The sequence below is a fragment of the Momordica charantia genome (genome assembly GCF_013281855.1).
Source record: "Momordica charantia cultivar OHB3-1 chromosome 5 unlocalized genomic scaffold, Mcharantia_2.0 BLBB01000005.1, whole genome shotgun sequence".
Lineage (NCBI taxonomy): Eukaryota > Viridiplantae > Streptophyta > Magnoliopsida > Cucurbitales > Cucurbitaceae > Momordica > Momordica charantia.
Window position 1 is genome coordinate 8,823,165 of NW_028275163.1, and position 7,588 is coordinate 8,830,752.

General features: G+C 38.3%; 1 pseudogene; it reads left to right on the plus strand.

Moving 5' to 3' along the window:
• Nucleotides 1–1,863: 1,863 nt before the first annotated feature.
• Nucleotides 1,864–7,282, plus strand: LOC148211247 (uncharacterized; annotated as a pseudogene).
• The last annotated feature ends 306 nt before the right edge of the window (nt 7,283–7,588 follow it).

Genomic DNA, 7,588 nt, shown 5'->3' on the forward strand with positions numbered 1-7,588 from the left:
AGTTGCATAGACATATGTAAACACTAGCCTAAACTTTTAAACAAACCAAAAGCGGTATGGAATAAGAGTTGAACCAGTTTGCATAAATTGAGTGTAATTATGGGCATATTTGGTAGGTATAATTCATCATTTTAGAACTAAACAGTAGTAAGGGGTTGGCCTTTTAAATTCTATTATTTTCGTGTGTTTTACGTGTTCAACCAATTTCACCAATTTTTTATCACGAACCTGATTGCTCATTCCAACAGTTTTCAAATTCAATTTTAAAAGAAAAACTAGTCCCTGTGGAGACGAACTTGGAATATTTCTAGATTATTACTTGCGATAGTGTGCACTTGCACTTATCCTCTAGCTATTAAGTTGAGGCGCAACAAGTTTTTCGTGCCGTTGCCGGGGACTTTGTTTTTGTTTTAATTTTATTTTTTATGAATTGTTTTTCTGTGCGATCACTGCACTGTTTCTGTTTTAAAAATATCCCCTATCTAACCTCAAAAATGAGCATTAGTGCATGAGCACAAATTCACACTTGCTTGTATACGATCCCGAGATCGAGAAAACGTGCAAGAGGTTAAGGTGTGAACAGAGACTCATAAAACAATAAGCGAAAATCCAAAAAGAGAAAGAAAAAGAAAATGAGAAAGAATCAGAGGAAGTAATTGTCAAGATGGCAGAAGAAGTGTCAAATCCAATCCTATTGGCCGATCGAAGAGATATTGAAATGCACAACTACGCGACCACTACTTTGCAAGGCTTAAATTCGGGCATTACAAATCCAATTTCAGATGATGCCCAATTTGAATTCAAGTCGATGATGCTCCAAATGCTTAACACTATTTGCCAGTTTGTAAGACTCAAACATGAAGATCCACATTCCCACCTTAAATCATTTATTCAAGTGGCAAATTCTTTTAGGTTACCAAGAATATCTGATGATGCTTTAAGACTAAAATTATTCCCTTTTTCCCTTTCAGGTCAAGCAACTGCATGGTTGAATGCCTTTCCTCCAGACTCCATCAATTCATGGGAAACCATGGTGGACAAGTTCCTTGCAAAGTATTTCCCACCCACAAAAAATGCAGATTTGAGGGAGGAAATCATTTCTTTTAGGCAAAGAGAGAATGAAATAGTCAATCAAGCATGGGAACGTTTCAAGGAGCTAATGAGAAGTTGCCCAAACGTAGGAATTCCAGCCTGTGTACAAATTGAACATTTTTATCGAGGTTGCGATATACCAACAAAAATGATATTAAACACAACCGCAAATGGAAAGTTCACTTCTAAGACATACAACGAGATCATTACCATTCTTGATCAGTTAACTGAACATAACGATCTATGGTGCTTAGAGAGATCAAGGACTCAACCAAAGACCATATATCAAGCAGGAGTGTTTAATCTTGACGCGATGTCATCAATGTAGAGTCAATTAGATACCCTTACACAAATGATGAAGAATATGCAAGGGAATAATGCCGCACCTACACCAGCATCTACAGCAAATACTAATCTTGCTCCTGTTTATCATATGACTAAATCTATTTGTTATTATTGTGGAGATTCTCATTATTTTGAAAACTGCCCATCCAATCCAGCTTCTTTATGTTATGTAGGGCAAGGGAATCAAAGGAACTTTAATCCTTACTCCAACATCTACAACCCGGGATGGAGGCACCATCCTAATTTTTCATGGAGTGGGCAAGGGAGTTCCAATAATGCAGTTCAAGTTCAAAATCAACAATATAAGACCTATAACTCTCAAGGAGTCCTTGCTTTACCTCCACCTCCACAGCAATACAATCAACAAAAAAATGCACCACAACCAGCACAGTTTAGTATGAGTAGTATGGAAAGTATGATGAAGGAATGTATGACCAGTATGATGAAAGAATTCACGACAAGGATGACACAGCTATGCGAGAATTCACGATAAGAAATGACACAGCTATACGAGATTACACGTCTAGAAATGACGCAGCTATACGAAATTTGGAAGCTCATATGGGGCAGCTTGCCAATGAACTTAGGAGTCGACCTCTAGGGACATTGCCAAGTACCACAGAGGAACCAAAGAGAGAGGATAAGGAGCATTGCAAAGCCATTACAACCCGGAGCGGGTTAGCTTATGAAGGACCAAAACTGCCGGGTGAACAAGCATCCAGTCCTTCAAAGGAAAAAGAGACTGTAACAGAACCTAACCAACCAGTAGAAGGTGAGGTAAGTGGGCCAATTGCCCCGCAGGTAAGTAACTCTAGACCTTCTCCTCATTTTCCTCATTGTTTGGTAAAGAAAATCAGGACACCCACTTCCGTAAATTTTTCGATATCTTGAAACAACTTCATATAAACATCCCTCTAGTTGATGCCCTTGAGCAAATGCCTAATTACGCCAAATTTTTAAAGGATATTATTTCTAGGAGAAAAAAGTTAGGGGAACATGAAACAGTTGCATTAACTAAGTGTATTAGCGATGCCTTAAGGAATCCCCTACCTGTTAAATGTAAAGATCCTGGAAGTTTTACTATCCCATGCTAAATAGGAGGCAAAAATCTTGGTTGGGCATTGTGTGATCTTGGCGCGAGTATAAATTTAATGCCTTTGTCAGTTTTTAAAGAACTTAATATAGGAAAAGCTGGCCCCACGACTGTAACCCTCCAATTTGCAGATAGGTCTATTAGAAAACCCGAGGGCAAAATAAAGGATGTACTAGTCAAGGTTGATAAGTTTATCTTCCCTGCAGATTTCATTACTTTAGATTGTGAAGCAGACTTGGACGTCCCTATCATACTTGGAAGGTCGTTTCTCGCAACAGGAGATACAATTTTCAACGTAAGGAAGGGAGAGATCACAATGAAGGTGAACGACGAGCAAGTGACATTCAACGTACTGGATGCTATGCGGCTTTCAGATGAAGTAGAAGAGTGCTCAAATATTCAGATAACTAACCCTGTGTCTATGGAAGAATTTTGTGATTTGATAACTGAAGGTTTAGAGCAAGAATTAGAAGCAATGGAAAAAGAAAGAGCAAACACTTTCTTGTCACCGATGGAGAAGTTTGAGTTTGGAGATTTGAGCAAAGATGAATTTAAGGCGATGCAACCATCAATCATTGAGCCGCCTCGACTAGAACAAAAACCCTTGCCTACTCATTTAAAATATCCATACTTAGGAGAAAATGAAACTTTACATGTAATCATCTCTGCAACGTTAACTAACGAACATGAAATTTTGTTGTTACAGGTATTGTCAAACTACAAGAAAGCCATTGGATGGACAATAACAGATATAAAAGGAATTAGTCCATCATTTTGCATGCATAAGATAAATTTGGAAGAAGGTGCCATCAACTCTGTTGAACATCAAAGATTGAATCATAAAATGCAAGAAGTAGTGAAGAAAGAAATTCTAAAATGGCTAGACGCGGGAGTAATATACCCAATAGCGAGCAGTAGTGGGTGAGCCTAATTCAATGTGTGCCAAAAAAGGTGGCATGACGGTCATCACAAATGAAAAGAACAAATTGATCCCATCCCGAACCGTAACCGGCTGGAGAGTTTGCATGGATTACCGCAAACTCAATAAGGTAAAAACAATGGATCACTTTCCTCCTTCATTTATTGATCAAATGCTTGATCGTCTCGCAAGTAAGGAGTTCTACTGTTTTCTCGACGGATACTCAGGGTATAACCAGATCACAATTGCCTTGGAGGACCAGGAGAAAACAACTTTCACATGCCCTTATGGAACATTTGCATTCCGACGAATGCCCTTCGGTTTGTGTAACGCACCTGCTACGTTCCAGCGGTGTATGATAGCAATTTTTTCTGACATGATTGAAAATGTGATTGAAATCTTTATGGATGATTTTTCGATATTTGGAGAGTCTTTTGAAAATTGTCTTAAAAATCTTGAAAAAGTTTTGGAGAGATGTGAAAAAACAAACCTTGTTTTAAATTGGGAGAAATGTTATTTCATGGTAAAAGAATGTATTGTTTTGGGTCACAAAATTTCAAACAAAGGAATGGAAGTAGATCGAGCTAAAATTGAGTTCATTTCAAAACTTCCACCACCCTCGTCAGTGAAAGGTATTCGAAGTTTTTTGGGTCATGCTGGATTTTATCGTCGTTTTATCAAAGACTTTGCTAAAATATCAAAACCTTTATGTCGTTTGTTGGAAATTGATAGGACATTTGAATTTGATGAAGAATGCATGAATTCATTTGAAACTCTTAGGAAGGCATTGAGTTCAGCACCTATCATAATAGAACCTGACTGGAATCTACCCTTTGAGGTAATGTGTGACGCGAGTGACTATGCGTTAGGAGCCATGTTAGGGCAGAGAAAAAATAAAATTTTGCATCCAGTATACTATGCCAGTAAGACCTTAACTGCAACACAACTTAACTATACCACCACAGAAAAAATAACTATTAGCTGTTGTATTTGCCTTTGATAAATTTAGAGCATATTCGATAGGTTATAAAGTTATTGTTTTCACTGACCACTTTGCCTTGAAGTATTTGTTTGCTAAGAAAGACGCGAAGCCAAGGTTTATTCGGTGGATCTTACTTTTTCAAGAATTTGACTTAGAGATTCGAGATCGGAAGGGTACAGAAAACCAGGTAGCGGACCATTTGTCTCGATTAGAGTCCACTATCCCAAAAGACCCATCAGCAGTCAAGGAATACTTTATTGATGAGCAAATCCTTCTTATTGATAGCATCACATGGTATACAGATATTGCGAAATTTTTGGTAAGTGGCATCTTTCCTTATAAGTTTAACTCACAACAGGTAAAGAAATTTTTACATGATGCTAAGCATTATAGGTGGGATGAGCCGTATCTTTATAAGTTAGGCCCTGATACTATCTTACGCAGTTGTGTAGCTGAAGAGGAACAAGCAAAAATCCTGGAAGCATGTCATACGTCCCCATATGGTGGGCACTTTGCGGGTCGAAAAACTGCAACTAAGGTATTACAGAGTGGGTTCTTTTTGCCCACCTTATTTCGAGACGCCCACCAGTTTGCCCAGGTATGTGACAAGTGTCAACGGGTAGGTAATATTTCCCAAAAAAATGAAATGCCTCTAAACCCCATTTTAGAAGTAGAAATTTTCGACATATGGGGCATTGATTTTATGGGACCGTTCCCACCGTCATTTGGTAAAATGTACATTTTGTTAGCCGTCGATTATGTGTCTAAATGGATAAAAGCCATAGCAACTTCAGTAAATGATGCTAGAATTGTTATTCAATTTTTGCAAAAAAATATTTTTACTCGCTATGGTACTCCAAGATGTCTAATTAGTGATGAGGGAACGCATTTTGTAAATAGAGCAGTAGTTAAAGTGTTAGCAAAATATAATGTCCAACATAAGATTGCTACTGCGTACCACCCGCAAACAAATAGCATGGCTGAGGTCTCTAATAGGGAAATTAAATCTATCCTAGAAAAAACGGTCAATACAAATATGAAAGATTGGGCGATTAAATTATATGATTCCCTTTGGGCATATCAGACTGCTTTCAAGACCCCTCTTGGTATGTCTCCTTTTCGTCTAATATTTGGTAAGACTTGTCATCTTCCTATTGAATTAGAATATAAAGCATATTGGGCCACTAAAAAACTAAATTTTGACTTTAATGCTGTAGCTGAAGAACGGAAGTTCCAATTGAACGAATTAGAAGAATTTAGACAATTTTCGTACGAAAATGCCACAATGTACTAGGAAAAAACAAAACAGTGGCATGATCGGCGAATAAGGCCCAAGCACCTCTAAGTAGGTGAGAAGGTTTTATTATTTAACTCTAGACTCCGACTATTTCCGAATAAGTTAAAGTCCTGATGGTCCGGCCCATTCAAAATCGCGAACGTATATCCTCATGGGGCCATCGACTTAGAAGACAATTCAAGTAATATTTTTAAAGTTAACGGTCAAAGAGTTAAGCCTTATTTTGGAAATCAATTTGATAGAGGTAAAACCTCTATTTTCTTTTTAAATACATGAATGACTTATCGGTCCCTCATTTGATTTTTTCAAACTTGATGGGAAGGGCACTCGGTGTGAATTATTTTATTTTATGTTTTTTATTTATTATTATTTTATTTTTTTAGTTTTGAAGTTTTCTTTTATTAAAAAAAAGGAGTTTGTTTTAAAAGAAAATTTTGGATTTCATTAAAAAAATAAAAATAATAAAATTTAAGCTTTGTAATTTCTAAAGACTTTGTTTAATTGCATTTTGTTAAAAAAACAAAAAACAAAAAAACAAAAACAAAAACAAAATAGCAGTTTTTGAAAAATAAGAATAAATAGGTTGTTTTGGGCTTTTCATTTTTGGGCCCAATTGTGTAACCCATTTATCTTTTTAAACAAAGTTTTTGATCAATTCAAAAAAAAAAGGACAAATAATTAAAAACAAAAGTCAAAGTCAATTTTTCTAATCTTCTTCTTCGCAAACTTCCCCCCCCCCTTGTTTTTCTCTTCATTCGCCGTCGCACTCTCAGACCTCCGCTTCTTTGCCATCGTCTTGTCCAGTAGGTCGTCGGCGTTTTCAACTGTCCGATGAAGAAAGCCCATGGCCGCCTGTCGAAATCCCTCACCGCAAGCGTACCTCTACTGACCACCGTGGCCGTCGGCAGCTCACTTCTAGTCTAGGGGTAAGTTTGAAACCACCCAAGTCCGAACCGTTTGAAGAAGCTATCCCCATCTCTTCAGCCCGACGTCAAGCCCTAAAAAAACCCCTCTGTACTATTTCTCCAGGTATGGGAGTGCTTCGAAATCCATGGTAGCCTGAGTCCAAACAAAAAAAAATTAAGGAGGGATTCAAACCGGAAGATACTGCTATTGAGTTCCGACGAAGAGGATGAGAACGATTCGAACCATGATTCTCCTATGCGACTACCACAGTGGACCCGAACATTTGCTCGAACTAAATTAGCAGCGGGACACGCCAATAAGGTAAAATTTATGCACTTACCTACTGACTTAGTTGAAGATATGTTTCAGGGCGGCAATATTGTTGTTGATAATGAGATTGGAACAAAGCGAGACAATGTGTTGGCCACAACAAATGCCTATGTTGGTACAAAGAATGCGGCTGGCACATCAGATGGTCAATTTCGAACATCAGAGACCATTGTTCCAGGTATTTGTAGGCATTCCACATCTCAATTGGTTTATTACAAGAGGCGGTTAGTGTGCATAAGTGAGACAGAAAAGGACAACAGCATTGAGACCGACCCTAGCATGGGAGAAAGATTGTCTCGCGGAGCCACTGAGTCCTAGTTTCTTGAATGATGTACTCTTTAATTCCACTGATTTTGTGAGTAGAGACGAATATGAAGTAGGGGGAGTGTTTCGGTAGATTCTCCAAGCCAAGGACTAGACACTGACAAGGTTGAAGCAGGATGCCTTAATGGTGATGATAGTGATGTGCAATTAGTGGAGGAGTCGGGGGGAACAATGAAATCTACAAGGATAAGGTCGGCGAGGGCTATCAATTTAGAATCACCCATTCGGCCTAGGACACGCGCCGCTTTAGCGCGATTGTCGGCAGTTCAACATCACCAGAGATGGAGGACAATCCCATGA